The 15,688-nt window shown below is 51.2% G+C and overlaps 1 protein-coding gene and 1 long non-coding RNA gene across 3 annotated transcripts in view; both read right to left on the reverse strand.

Moving 5' to 3' along the window:
- Window positions 1–15,688, reverse strand: part of LOC120381422 (zinc finger protein 850-like) — a 105,851-nt gene that overhangs the window by 56,419 nt on the left and 33,744 nt on the right. The window lies entirely within an intron of this gene.
- LOC120381470 lies at window positions 1,524–15,066 on the reverse strand. 2 transcript variants are annotated; one of them, XR_005588066.1, is made up of 3 exons: window positions 14,985–15,066; window positions 9,639–9,778; window positions 1,524–1,578 (listed from the first exon to the last, which is right to left on the reverse strand). It is a non-coding gene; the product is annotated as an uncharacterized LOC120381470 (long non-coding RNA). The 2 variants fall into 2 exon arrangements; XR_005588067.1 differs by having other exon boundaries at window positions 1,538–1,578; window positions 9,556–9,778.

Consider the following 15,688-nt stretch of genomic DNA (forward strand, 5'->3'; position numbering starts at 1 on the left):
AGTAAATCCATGTCTCAGATATTGAAGACTCCAGACAGAGGGCAAGTCTCCCTGGCACTTGCTTCTTGCTGACAGAGAGGTCCAGAGACAATGAGAGTGTAAATTTCCACTACTTGCATCCGATGAAGTGAGTATTCACCCACGAAAGCTCATGCTGCAAAACGTCTGTTAGTCTATAAGGTGCCACAGGATTCTTTGCTGCTTTTACAGATCCAGACTAACACGGCTACCCCTCTGATACTTGAGAGAGTCCTGGGGAAGCTGGGAACAGGAAGCATGGGCTGGTGGGGTTCAGTGGAGAAAGGGAACAGGAAGGGCAGGGATATCACTTAAGGCAGGATCTCAGCAGTACTAGATGTCAGGATAGCACATAATGCAGCCCACTGGAAAACATAATCCCAACTATACATATCAAATGATGGGGTCTAAATTATCTGTTTCTATTCAAGAGGGGGATCTTGGAGTCACTGTGGATAGTTCTCTGAAAACATCCACTCAGGGTGCAGAGGCAGTCAAAAAAAACCGAGAATGCTGGGAATAATTAAGAAAGGGATAGATAATAAGACAGAAAATATCATATTGCCTTTATATAAATCTGTGGTGCGAGCACATCTTGAATACTGCGTGCAGATGTGCTCGCCCCATCTCACAAAAGATATATTGGAATTGGAAGAGGTTCAGAAAAGGGCAAATAAATCATTAGGGGTATGGAAATCCCTGGGTGTGGAGAACACTGGGAAATTAGAAGCTATAATTCAGAAGCAAGAGACTCTAATTATTCCGGAAAAGCAGACTGTGGAAAATAAGAATCAGGTCATGTGACTTCAGGAACGAGGGACACAAAAATCCAAGGCGCCTGCAGAGAAGAGAGATTGTGGCTATTACACACGGTGATGGGGGAGCAAGACTCTCAATGTGTCAGGAAGTTTCACTACCAACCTAGGCCATTTTCACATGCTGGGGTGCAACCCAGCTCAGTGAGGAGTTGTGTCATCTGTAATCCTGGGTGAGATTCTAAATTCTGATGCTGGCGCTCCCCTGTCTGGATACTCCCAGCCAGCATTCAAGGACACACCAAGTCTCTGTGTGATAAGTAACCCTGGACCAGCAGCTCTGACTCCTGCAGCCTGCTTGTTACACCCCAATCACGTTCTGGTTTGGGTGGAGAAGGCTCAGGGTTTGAGAGGTCTGGGGTAGAAAGCTTCTGTTGATTATGCTGGACGTGAGCCCATTTTACTTGAGCAAACAGGAGCTATTTGACACTGTGCGATACTGCTCCTGTGCTCTGTTCCCAAAGTGTTCTGCAGCAGGGGAGGGTCTCTGTTAGTGTGTGTCACTGGCATATTGCGGTGATGCTGAAACAGGACAGAACAGAGATGGCATTGTGGGGCTCGTGTGAACCTTATCTCTTCATTTCCCCTTCCAAGATCCGAGGGGACAGGAACCCTTACCCAGCGAGGTCACAGTCTCATAGTTCTCCTGCATGACGTCTCTCTAGAGAGCTCTCTGAATGGGGTCCAGCAGAGCCCACTCTTCCCTGGTGAAATACACAGCCACCTCCTCGAACGTCACCGGCCCCTGAAAGAGCAAGAGTCCAACACTCAGTACCTGCTGCCCCGCTCACAGCCCCACTATTTGTGGGGGAGAGGAGCCAATCATATGAAAGCTCTAGGTGGCTCACAGTCAACAGAGTCCCACCCCCACCCCACTCAGAGTATCCAGGAAACAACAAGATGAGGAGACAAAGAGAGAGCCCCTTGTCTCTCCCAGCAGATCCATCACACACTGATACAGGAGATGGAGCCCCTAGCAGGATCCAGGGAGAGCTCCCTGGTAGGAAGCCCAACACCCTCCTCATTGTGAGGAGCTACACATGAAGGGAGGGGAATCTCCCCTAAACCTGACTCATGGGTGCCCCTTTCATATCTCACAGCAGCTGCTGGTTAGTCGGGTCAGGCTCCCGCAGTGGGAATCTGATGAGTTTTGCTAGCTCCATGTAGGTGGATTATTTTCTGTTCAACAAATTAGAGCATTTCCACCTACGAACCTCATGGGTCTGGTCCTAGAATCTAGGCTGCTTATTAAACAATTCCCAGCAGGTTTGCCACACCCTGTCCTCCTCCCTTTCCCCACCCTGTGCATTTCCTGCCCTTCTCCAACCTGCAAACCAGACTGTGCAAACCTTCCCATCTCCGGTGTATTCGCTGTCCCTCCCCTACTGCAGAAACCCACCAGCAACCCCCCGATAATCCCTATATGAACTGGCTCCACTGCAGCCATTTCTCTCTCCTGTCCCATGGGAGGATGGGATGAGCTGGAGTGAAACATGGACGTCATTCTGCAGCCTGTCTAGGTGAGGAGGACAGTTCTGGAGGTTTCAGAACAGGCTTTAGTTAATTTCACATCACGCTTCCCCGGGCCCTAGGATAACCAGACAGCAAGTGTGAAAAACCAGGACAGAGAGTGGGGGGTAATAGGAGCCAATATAAGAAAAAACTGCAAATATCAGGACTGTCCCTATAAAATTGGGACATCTGGTCACCCTACTTTCCCTGCAGACAGACAGACATCCTAGATTCTGCCATGCTGAGAAAATGCTCAATCTCTTTATTACAGTGCAGACCTGGCCCCTCCTGCCAGGCTAAGCCCACAGACACATTTTTAACCTCCCTTCTCCCTCCCCTCACCCCCTAACAAAGTCTTTGAACAAAATGCTAGAAAAAAGGAAAACGAAAGGAGTCACTTTCGATGATTCCCTCTGACCCCATGGCAGCCACACCCCAGCAGGAGGGATATGAACATAAGAACATAAGAAAGGCCGTACCGGGTCAGACCAAAGGTCCATCTAGCCCAGTATCTGTCTACCGACAGTGGCCAATGCCAGGTGCCCCTGAGGGAGTGAACCTAACAGGCAATGATCAAATGATCTCTCTCCTGCCATCCATCTCCATCCTCTGACGAACAGAGGCTAGGGACACCATTCTTACCCATCCTGGCTAATAGCCATTTATGGACTTAGCCACCATGAATTTATCCAGTCCCCTTTTAAACATTGTTATAGTCCTAGCCGTCACAACCTCCTCAGGTAAGGAGTTCCACAAGTTGACTGTGCGCTGCGTGAAGAAGAACTTCCTTTTATTTGTTTTAAACCTGCTGCCTATTAATTTAATTTGGTGACCCCTAGTTCTTGTATTATGGGAATAAGTAAATAACTTTTCCTTATCCACTTTCTCAACATCACTCATGATTTTATATACCTCTATCATGTCCCCCCTTAGTCTTCTCTTTTCCAAACTGAAGAGTCCTAGCCTCTTTAATCTTTCCTCATATGGGACCTCTCTAAACCCCTAATCATTTTAGTTGCTCTTTTCTGAACCTTTTCTAGTGCTAGAATATCTTTTTTGAGGTGAGGAGACCACATCTGTACACAGTATTCGAAATGTGGGCGTACCATGGATTTATAGAAGGGCAATAATATATTCTCAGTCTTATTCTCTATCCCCTTTTTAATGATTCCTAACATCCTGTTTGCTTTTTTGACCGCCTCTGCACACTGCGTGGACATCTTCAGAGAACTATCCACGATAACTCCAAGATCTTTTTCCTGACTCGTTGTAGCTAAATTAGCCCCCATCATGTTGTATGTATAGTTGGGGTTATTTTTTCCAATGTGCATTACTTTACATTTATCCACATTAAATTTAATTTGCCATTTTGTTGCCCAATCACTTAGTTTTGTGAGATCTTTTTGAAGTTCTTCACAATCTGCTTTGGTCTTAACTATCTTGAGTAGTTTAGTATCATCTGCAAACTTTGCCACCTCACTGTTTACCCCTTTCTCCAGATCATTTATGAATAAATTGAATAGGATTGGTCCTAGGACTGACCCTTGGGGAACACCACTAGTTACCCCTCTCCATTCTGAGAGTATCAGAGGGGTAGCCGTGTTAGTCTGGATCTGTAAAAGCAACAAAGAATCCTGTGGCACCTTATAGCAGAGCAATAGCAGATCACAATAGCAATCACACAATAGCAGATCTTAAGGTGGCCATCCTGCAGCAAAAAAACTTCAGGACCAGACTTCAAAGAGAAACTGCTGAGCTCCAGTTCATCTGCAAATTTGACAACATCAGCTCAGGATTAAACAAAGACTGTGAATGGCTTCACAATTACAGAACCAGTTTCTCCTCCCTTGGTTTTCACACCTCAACTGCTAGAACAGGGCCTCATCCTCCCTGATTGAACTAACCTCGTTATCTCTAGCTTGCTTCTTGCTTGCATATATAAACCTGCCCCTGGAAATTTCCACCACTTGCATCCGAAGAAGTGGGTATTCACCCACGAAAGCTCATGCTGCAAAACGTCTGTTAGTCTATAAGATGCCACAGGATTCTTTGTTGCTTTTCCATTCTGAGAATTTACCATTAATTCCTACCCTTTGTTCCCTGTCCTTTAACCAGTTCTCAATCCATGAAAGGACCTTTCCTTTTATCCCATGATAGCTTAATTTACATAAGAGCCTTTGGTGAGGGACCTTGTCAAAGGCTTTCTGGAAATCTAAGTACACTATGTCCACCGGATCCCCCTTGTCCACATGTTTGTTGACCCCTTCAAAGAACTCTAATAGATTAGTAAGACACGATTTCCCTTTACAGAAACCATGTTGACTATTGCTCAAGAGTTTATGTTTTTCTACGTGTCTGACAATTTTATTCTTTACTATTGTTTCAACTAATTTGCCCGGTACTGACGTTAGACTTACCGGTCTGTAATTGCCGGGATCACCCCTAGAGCCCTTTTTAAATATTGGCGTTACATTAGCTAACTTCCAGTCATTGGGTACCGAAGCCGATTTAAAGGACAGGTTACAAACCTTAGTTAATAGTTCCACAACTTCACATTTGAGTTCTTTCAGAACTCTTGGGTGAATGCCATCTGGTCCCGGTGACTTGTTAATGTTGAGTTTATCAATTAATTCCAAAACCTCCTCTAGTGATACTTCAATCTGTGACAGTTCCTCAGATTTGTCACCTACAAAAGCCAGCTCAGGTTTGGGAATCTCCCTAACATCCTCAGCCGTGAAGACTGAAGCAAAGAATCCATTTAGTTTCTCCGCAATGACTTTATCATCTTTAAGCGCTCCTTTTGTATTTTCATCGTCAAGGGGCCCCACTGGTTGTTTAGCAGGCTTCCTGCTTCTGATGTACTTAAAAAACATTTTGTTATTACCTTTGGAGTTTTTGGCTAGCCGTTCTTCAAACTCCTCTTTGGCTTTTCTTATTACACTCTTGCACTTAAGTTGGCAGTGTTTGTGCTCCTTTCTATTTGCCTCACTAGGATTTGACTTCCACTTATTAAAGGAAGTATTTTTATCTCTCACTGCTTCTTTTACATGGTTGTTAAGCCACGGTGGCTCTTTTTTAGTTCTTTTACTGTTTTTCTTAATATGGGGTATACATTGAAGTTGGGCCTCTATTATGGTGTCTTTAAAAAGGGCCCACGCAACTTGCAGGGATTTCACTTTAGTCACTGTACCTTTTAACTTTTGTCTAACTAACCCCCTCATTTTTGTATAGTTCCTCCTTTTGAAATTAAAGGCCACAGTGTTGGGTAGTTGAGATGTTCTTCCCACCACAGGGATGTTGAATGCTATTGTATTATGGTCACTATTTCCAAGCGGTCCTGCTATAGTTACCTCTTGTACCAGCTCCTGCGCTCCACTCAGGATTAAATCTAGAGTCGCCTCTCCCCTTGTGGGTTCCCGTACCAGCTGCTCCATGAAGCAGTCATTTAAAGTATCGAGAAATTTTATCTCTGCATTTCGCCCTGAAGTGAAATGTTCCCAGTCAATATGGGGATAATTGAAATCCCCCACTATTATTGGGTTCTTAATTTTGATAGCCTCTCTAATTTCCCTTAGCATTTCATATGGGTCAGGAACTGGATTTTCCTCTGTCTGATCTTCATCTTGTCCACAGGAAAGTGATTCTACCCAGGGTGCGGTAATTAATCTGCCCAGACAGATGTGAGATCTGGAAATCTCTCTCAAAACTCCTCTCTCCCACAGCCCCTTTCAGTCTCTCTTTCTCCTTTTCTCTGTCCCCTCTCCCTGCCCATCTGGTAGGAAAGTCCCATTCCTGAGTTGTTTGCTCCCCCATGGCTGGATTTGCTCCTGCAATTGCTAATGGGAGAAGAAATGAAGGGGGAGGGGTGTTTGTGTAGAGTCATTTTAATGTCAGACCCCAGCATTTTCCCTTGGTTTCTTTTAGTTACCTGGAGTCTCTGGCTCAGAATTTAGTATTAACAGGGCCTATGGGGCTAGTACTAGGTGGAGAAAGTAATCATCTGGGCTGGGCAGAGAAGCAGCTTTAATTAACGTCACTTCCTAGCAGAGAACCCCGCTGGGGGAGCAGCAGCTGCCAAGCCTGGTCTCCCCGATCACAATGGAGGCTGCAGCCTCTGACCCAGGAAGCTGAACCCCAGTATCCTGAGCAGAGAGGGACAGAGTGTTTGAGCAGCTTCCCTCCTTTAGCTCTCTGGGGAGAGCAGCTAATGAGAGCCCCTCCTCACAGGGAGAATTGCTGATCTCATTTGCACCACTGTCCATCCGGAGTCACTCCTTGTCTTTCCATACAGTGACTCTGGATTAACAATGGTCTCAATGAAACCAGATTTCAGAAAGAATGATTCCAGAACGCTGTGGAAAAGACCATTGTGTGGCAGTGCTGACCCCCTTCCCACCTCCCTCACCCCCAGATCTAGGACAAGGACTCGGGGCACAAATTTTCTCAATGGAACCAAAAGTTCCTTCAGTTTTCAAGAGAGGAGAAAAGCAAAATCTGTGTTTGGTAAGTGGATAGGAAGTTATCCTGGTGACTGGGCGTGGCCAAGGAATGACGGGCAGTGCTTGGAGCCAGGATTCTGTCACAAGCTGATCAGGGAAAAGGAGCGTGGTTAGTAGCAGCCCCCACAGCCCACACCCAGGGTCCCCCAGACACCCCCCAGTATCACCCAGCCACGGTCCCACTAGATATTCCCTGGGACCAAGCCCCCAGAGTCCCTGCCAGGGACCCCAGATGCTCCTCAGAGCCCCACCAGCCAGGGAACCCCCACCAGACCTTCACTGCCAGCATGGGGATCCCAAAGGGTTCCCTCCACCAAGAGCCCCCAGCAGCCAGAGACCCCACCAAGGGAACCCCCGCACTGGGAACTCAGTCCCTCACTGCCTGCCTGGGATTCCCCCACTGCCTGCCCTTCAGCAGGATCTGCCCTGGTGTTTGCCTGAGACCCCCTGATGCTTTACAGTGGGACCCCTCACCCTGTCTGCTTGGCATCCCTGATCTGCTAGGGATCCCCTCCCCCACAACTCTGTGCACTGGGCATGGCAACGATCCCAGGAGCCAGTGGGGGAAGCCCAGACAGAGCCCCTGGCACAGCACCAGGCTCCCTCTAACCCCTGCCCCACCCCTAAGAGATGCCCACCCCCATTGTTCTGCAGTCAAGAGGCCCCCAGCAATACCCACCTCCTGGACCCACAGCCTCAGGGCTGGGCACATCAGAACCACCCCCTGAAACCTCAAACCTCCAGAACCCACCAACCTAACTACGGTACCCTCTGCCCAGCCACCCAGAGGCCTCCCCCACCACAATGCCCCTTCAGCTCCAGCTGCAATCTCCCCAAACAGACACACATGTCCCCCAGCAACAGTGTTACCTGGCAGTGCCTGAGAAGTGGATAGAAAGTGACCACCGCCCCCTGCTGGCCAGTCACACAGGCAGAGGGAGCCCTGGGGGATGCTTTTTGAACAAGAGAATGGAAGGCCTGGAGGTCCCAAATAGGTAAGAAATGTCCATGGCCTGTCACTAGCAAATAATGGCCACCATGGATCCACCCCAGAGGTGGCTACATCTTAGCACTGCGGGAAGCAACCCCTCACCGAGGCCATTTGCCATGGGGCTTGGGATACTTCTCAACTCACACTGCACTCAGAGCAACCTCCTCATCCCATGCCAGCTGGAGAAAAGAAAAGGGTCCAGCCAACTCTCCTGCTACCTGCTGGGAACCACTGATCCCCAAACAGGGGGAGGCCTCTGGCTTTGATGGGTATTAAATATGTGGCTGGTCTCTTCCATTAGCAAACATTGTAACAGAGGGAAAGGAGGGAACAAATGATTCTCAAAGGACAGGGGAAAGATGATCACTGGGCAATTTAACCTCCTGGGACCTCCAGGATGGAGAACGACTCAGGGCAACAGGTTCCCTCCAAGGAAGGAAGAAGTTGCTGGAATTTAGAAATATGGGGAACAGCCCAAAACCCGACAGGATTTTTAAATTGACATTTGATAATGACATAGAAAGAGGCAAACCCTGAGTTTTGAGATCAGTGTTCAGAAATGAAAGAGAAATGATGCAAATTGGAGGGATTTTGGATCCATTTTGCAAATTATAGGGAGGAAAGTGGAAAATCGGAGGGATTTTGTATCAGTTGTTGATATGAGGTAACATCTGTGTGTCTTTAACATCAATATTTGATAAATGAATAAAGAGGAAATGGGCAACATTTGCAAACATTTTATATCCATGTTCATAAACCTGAGAAAAGGTGGGGGCAGTACTACTCAAAAGGATCTGGGGGTTACAGTGGATCACAAACTGAATCTGAGCCAGCCATGTGACTCGGTTGTGACGAAGGTTAGTTCAGTACTGGAATAGGTTACCAAGGGAGGCTAGTATCAGAGGGGTAGCCGTGTTAGTCTGGTTCTGTAGAAGCAGCAAAGAATCCTGTGGCACCTTATAGACTAACAGATGTTTTGCAGCATGAGCTTTCGTGGGTGAATACCCACTTCTTCGGATGCAAGCAGTGGAAAGGAGGCTGTGGATTCATCATCATTGGAGGTTTTTAAGGACAGGTTGGGCAAACACCTCAGTGTTGGGGGGCTGGACTAGGTGACCTCTCATGGTTCATTCCAGCCCTACAGTTCTCTGATTCCATTCTGAGGAAACGTTTGATCATTTTATTACACCACTGACCCGGCCCACCACACTGGCACTAAACAACGGAGACATTTTGAAACCCTCCCAATAACAAAGTCTGGGAACCAAATATGAGACAAGAGCAGAACAAAAGGAGCGACTTGGGGGATTTCCCCTGACATGGTCCCCAGGGCAGCACACTCCCACAGCCGGGGGCACAGGGAGAATCAGGAATCGGCTTTTCCTCTCCCTGCACCTCACCTTGTTCACTGGAAAGGGAATGTGCCCCATATGCTGCAGTAAGTGTGGGGGGGTAGGTTAGAGATCAGGGAATCTCTCCCCCCAATTATTTCTCCCACTGCCCCTATCAATCTCTCTCTCCCTTTTCTCCTTGTGTTTCCCACCTCCTGTTCCTCCCGCTCTGGCAGACAGCCAGCCATTCCTGGGTGTTCGCTCTCCTATGGCTAGATCAGCTCCTGCAATTGCTAAGGGGAGGAGAGCTGTGGGGTGAGGAGGGGCTATTTGTGCAGAGTCACTTTCATGCCCATCCCCAGCACATTCCCTTTGTCTCTATCAATCACCTGGAGTATCTGTCTCGGATGTTGGTGTGGGCAGAGCCTCGGGCTGGCCCATGGAGCTAGTTACAGCTGGGGAAAGTCCTCACCTTGCCTGGGCACAGAGGAAGCTTCGCCCCAAGTCACTCCCAAGCCCAGACCCCACCGGGGAGCAGCAGCTGCTCAGTCTGGGCTCCCAGACCACAATGCAGGCAGCAGCGTCTGATCCAGGAAGCTCAACCCCAATATCCTGAGAAGAGAGAGAGACACAGTCAGACAGAGACTGAGGGCTTCCCCGCATTTAGCAACAACTGAAACCCCCTCCCCAGAGGGGCATATCCCGATTTTATTTGCCCCCATGTTAATCTGGAGTCGCTTCATGTTCTTCCTTGAAGTGTCTCTTGATTAAGAAGGGGGAGAAGGATTCACAGCAACAGCTTCCCTCCAAAACCTGGAGTTCCAGCAGTTCTGAAAACGGGGAAAGAAGCAAAGCCTGTTGTGATTTCGTATCAGTAATCAATAAATGGATAGAAAGTTATCAGCAGCCCCTGCCAGCCATTCACACAGGTTGAGGGAGCCCTGGGTGATGCTTCTTTAACAGGAGAATGGATGGCATGGAGGAGACAATTTTTTAAAGAAATTTTCATGCCTGGTGACTGGCAGATAATGGCCAATAGGGACCCACTCCAGACACAACTATATCTCAGCACTAGGCGAAGCAACCCCTCATGGAGACCATTCATCATGGGGGTTTGGGATACTGCTGGTGAACACAGTGAGGGGCAAGTGAGGGGCTAATACAGTAGCAGGGAGATTCTCAGCCACTCTGGGGACAGCCTGGGCAGCAAGGAGCACAGACTAAGCCCTCATCCTGTGCCCCCTGAGGAAAGGAAAAGGGTCCAGGCAACAGTCCTGTGAGCAGCTGGGAGACACCGTTCCCCCCAAACAGGGGGAGGCCTCTGGCTTTGATGTGTATTAAATATGGGTCGAGTCACTTTCATCAGCAAACATTTTAATGAAGATAAAGGGGGAAAGAAATGAGTCTCAAATGAGAGGAGAAAGTTGAACATTGAACTCCCTGAAACCACCAGGATGGAGAATGACTAAGGCAAAAAATTCTTTCCAAAACAGGAGAACTTGCTGCAACTAAAAATGGGAACGTCTTCAAACACAAGATGCTTTTTAAGACATTTGATAATTACATGGAAAAAGACAAAAACTGACAGCTGATATCCATGTTAAGTCATTAAAGAGAAAAGGGGAGAAATCTGGAGAATTTTTCGTCAATTTTCACAAACTAGAAAGGAAAGTGGGAAAATGTGAGGGATTTTATATCGATAGTCAATAGTAGGTAAAGAGGTAAAATGAGAGTGAATTTCATATTGTTATTTGACAAATTGAGAGAAAACGGGAAACCTCTGCAAAACTTTTCTAAATATATTAAAAAAAATGAGAAAAGGTCAAAATCTGAGGATGTGTTATGTTAATATTTTATTATTAGTGAGAGATGGAAAAAATTTCAGGGAATATTAAATTAGAAATAGATAACTAGAGAGAAAGGAGGGCAAAGTTTTAGGATATTCTCCTGAAGAAGAGATCTGTGTGTAGCTCAGAGATTTGTCTCTCTCATCACCTGAAGTGGGTCCAATAAAAGATATTATCTCACCTACCTTGTCTTTCTAAATGCACATTGGAGAGAAAAACTGCAGTTACTTGTACACCGGGAGGTAAATTAATTATCAAATGTAGCCCACAGGTCCAGCTTTAGCATTTATTTTATGCAGCAGTAATGGAAGGAACCTACAGGCCTGTATCCTGTACGATACTGGCTTGAACAGTTAGCGTAAGACTTGAGGCCTATGAACTCTGACACAGTCACCCCTAACTAAGGGTATGGCTACATTTGAGAGTTGCAGCACTGGTGGAGGCTTTCCAGAGCTGCAATTAGTAACTGTCCACACCTGCAAGGCACATCCAGCGCTGCAACTCCCTGGCTGCAGCGCTGGCTGTACACCTGGCTGGCTGTACACCTGTATATCTGCTTGGGATATAACGAGTGCAGCACTGGTGATGCAGTGCTGCTCGTCAAGTGTGGCCACACACCAGCGCTGTTATTGGCCTCCAGGGTATTAGGAGATATCCCAGAATGCTTTTAACTAAATTACTCCCTTTGTTTTGTTATGCTGCCTCTCTTTGTTTTGTTGTGAACTCAGGGCTCCAGGAGCTGCTTATCTAAAAAACAAACACAGCTCCTGTTTGCTGTGATCAATCTGTAACTGACTGTAAACAATCAAATGAGAGAACCCACTACCTTGCTGTGAATGAGGCAGGCAGGGGGATGAGTGTTTGCTTGAGGATGGAAACAGCGGGGGCAGGGGGGAGAAAGGGAGTCCGTTGGAGCAGCTGCTTATCTGGTCTGCAGGCTGTTTGCAGTTAAGAGTAAGGGGTCGGGAAAATTTTCTGATTTTGCAAGGCTGATACACAGTGTCAGCTCCAAAAATCCACTCTCTCTCTCCCCCGGGTCCCTGTCACACTCCACCCCACCCCCACTCTTTTGAAAAGCACATTGCTGCCACTTGAATGCTGGGATAGCTGCCCATAATGCATCACTCCCAACAGCGCTGCAAAGGCTGCAAATGTGGCCACACACCAGCGCTGGTAGCTGTGAGTGTGGCCACACACCAGCGCTTTCCCTACACAGCTGTACGACCAGCGCTGTAACTCCCAGTGCTGCAACTCTCAAGTGTAGCCATACCCTAAGGTTTGGAGAACAGGAAACTGTCTCTAAGGGAGAATTTTGTCCATAAAGACACCAGCCAACCAGAAGAACATGAGCTAACACCGGCATTTCAATAGAACATCCGCAGATGTCTGACCACAGGAGTGCCATGGCAACGAATTGACACATTTGACCCCAAGATCATGAGATCATTAATACACTAACCTATAGGAGGACACCCCAATATTAATAGAGAGGAAATACAAATAAAGAAGAGGGGAGAAACCCCTACTGAACATGCATTACACCTGCAGCATCAGCAGAACATATTATCCGCTACACAAGAAAAAGATTTGCATGTTGCTGTAGATAGATCAATGAAAAACTCCACTCAATGCACAGCTGCCAGCAAAAAAGCGAACGTGTTCAGATTCATAAGGAATGGGATGGAGAATAACACCGAACATTTGTATATAAATCAAGGGGGCAGCCTCAAATATCCTGGGACCACCATGGCGACTACAGCACTGCACACAGGATATTTTATATCTATCTTTGAGAATTGGGGAAGAAAGTCTAAAAAGAAATATTTGATGAGAGAAAACCACCCAGATCTGAAGAGATTTTATACTAAGTAAGTGACAGTAATTGGACAGTTTGATGGGATTGTATATGGAAGTTCCATAAACGGAGAGTAATAATCCCCTCCGCCCCCCTTCACGTAGGCAGCAGGGAGCCCTTTGAGGAAGTGGTTTAAGAGGGTACGTGAGGGGAGTGGAGAGCAGGAAAACTGCCTGGCAGTGGGGAGGAGGCAGCAGCAGAGGTGGGTAGGTGATTGACAGCTGGGGGGAGCCGCATTGGGCAGTTGGGGGCAGCAGTAGCCAGGACTGTGTAATCTTGGGCTGGACAGTCTCCAGTGGGAACTTTTTCCTTCTGTCCCCTTCCTTGCCTTGTTGCTGGCAGAGAATGGCCACCTCATCCCACCCCAGAGGCAGCTGTGTCTCAGGGCTCTGCAAGCTGCACCCATTAAGCCCCTTCTCATTTGGGGAATGATTCAGGACAATTTCCCAAAGAAAAAAAAAATTGCCACAGGTCAAACAGGTGTGAAAATATCCCAAACCTGCGACTGTTTTAAATGAACATTGGAGAATTAGAGAGAAAATGGGGCAAAATCTGAAAAGGAGACTAGAGAAAGTGTCAATCATTGCTCCATCAACAGGACCCTTCATGGAGCCGATGCTGCTTTTACACCTGAGAGGAGACTCCATGGGGCCATGGTAGGAAGTGGAGACTCAGTGACTTGAGGCTGATGGAGGGGAGCAAAGCCGAACCAGCTGCCCAGGGTTCGGGCATCGAGCCACTGAGGATCTGTGTTGTGGGAGGAGCGCTCACTCAGACAGAGCTGAAATAGACTCCTATGAAAGACCAATTTAGAAAGTTGCCCTCAGAGACTTTCTAAATTGGTCTCACACTTCATCAGACATTTGCTGGGTCCTTCCACCAATGCAAGGATTGTTTGATCTTGGTGGGTAGCAATAGTGGTTTGTCTAGGCGGTGGGAGGCTGGGACGGCAGGTAGGCCTGGGTTCCCCCACATCAGTGGTTCTCAGCCAGGGGGACACCTACACCTGGGGGTGCCCAGGGGTCTTCCAGGGGGTCCATCAACCATTCCAGATGTGGCCCTACTTTTACCACAGGCCACAGAAAAAGCACCAGCGAGGTCAGTACACACTGAACCTGCAGCCAGTGACTGGGGCTGGGGCACCAGGCAGGGACCAGGGCACTGGGTGGGGGGGAAGCGGGGCGCGGGCAGGGACGGAGCGGGGAGCTCGGCGCGCCAGGCGCGGGCAGGGGAGGGGAGCTCGGCGCGCCGGGCGCGGGCAGGGGAGGGGAGCTCGGCGCGCGCCGGGCGCGGGCAGGGGGAGGGGAGCTCGGCGCGCCGGGCGCGGCAGGGGAGGGGAGCTCGGCGCGCCGGCGCGGGGCAGGGACGGAGGGGGCGGGAGCTCGGCGCGCCGGGCGCGGGCAGGGACGGAGGGGGGAGCTCGGCGCGCCCGGCGCGGGCAGGGACGGGGGGGGGGGGGGGAAGCGCGGCCCGCCGGGCGCGGGCAGGGGGCGAGGAGCTCGGCGCGCCGGGCGCGGGCAGGGGGCGGGGAGCTCGGCGCGCCGGGCGCGGGCAGGGGGCGGGAGCTCGGCGCGCCGGGCGCGGGCAGGGGGCGGGGAGCTCGGCGCGCGGGCAGGGACGGAGGGGGCGGGAGCTCGGCGCGCCGGGCGCGCAGGGAGACGGGAAGCTCGACGCCAGGCGCGGGCAGGGACGGAGGGAGGGGAGCGCGGCGCGCCGGGCGCGGGCCGGGACGGAGGGGGGAGCTCGGCGCGCCAGGCGCGGGAAGGGACGGAGGGGGAGCTCGGCGCGCCAGGCGCGGAAGGGACGGAGGGGAAGGGGAGCTCGGCGCGCCGGCGCGGGCAGGGACGGAGGGGAGCTCGGCGCGCCGGCGCGGGCAGGGACGGAGGAGAGGAGCTCGGCGCGCCGGGCGCGGGCAGGGACGGAGGGGGAGCTCGGCGCGCCGGGCGCGGGCAGGGACGGAGGGGAGCTCGGCGCGGGCAGGGACCGGGGCAGGGAAGCCGGGGCGCGGGGAGGGGGGGACCGTGGGGGGACAGGGGCACCAGGGGTGGAGGGGGCTCTGGGCCGGGCGCGGGCCGGGCCCGGCCCTGGGGGTTGCGGGCGCGCGGCGCTCACCCACCGGGGTTCAGTGTCTCGCTTTCCGGTGCGTCGGGGGACACTCACCAGCCGGGCCAGAGACCCCGGGGCTGAGGCTCCGCCCGCCCCGCGCGCAGCCCCGCCCCCGGCTCTCCCCGCAGCGCAACGGCCCGGCCCGGCCCCGCCCCCGAGAAGCGGGGCCGCTGCTCCTGGGGCGGGGGTGTGAGAGGCGCAGGCTGGGGGAGGGGCGCGGGACGGGGGGGGCGGGCTCTCAGCGGGAAAAGGGGAAGAGAGGCGGGGAGAGGGAATCAGGCTGACCTCGGGGCCCGCTCTTACCAGGGGAGGGCGGGAGCGGCCCCGGGGCAGGCTGGGAGATGTAGTTCCTGACTCTCCCCGAAGCGGAAGTGACGTTAGGATGGGGAGGTGGAGACGGAACCGGGCTGCGAAGGAGCGTTGGCCGCTGCGGCTCTGTCTGGCTCGCGCGGGGCCGTTGGAGCCTCTCCCGGCCGGAGAAGGGTTGGTGCCGGTGGGGCTCTGGGCATGCGCAGATCGCGGCGGGAGAGCCCTTCATTAACCCCCCCGTGCCCGGCCCGGGCCCTGCCCCGCTGGAGCCGCCCTGGGGCTGCCCTAGGCTCCGCCCGACCCGCTGCGGAGCTGCAGCCTCCAGGCCCCGGAGCGAGCCCCGGGGGCGGGGCCGGGCGGTGACTCTGCCCCAGTGCCCGGGGGGGACCCGGCATCTCGCAGCGC

Source organism: Mauremys reevesii, linkage group 14 (assembly GCF_016161935.1).
Source record: "Mauremys reevesii isolate NIE-2019 linkage group 14, ASM1616193v1, whole genome shotgun sequence".
NCBI classification, from domain to species: domain Eukaryota; kingdom Metazoa; phylum Chordata; order Testudines; family Geoemydidae; genus Mauremys; species Mauremys reevesii.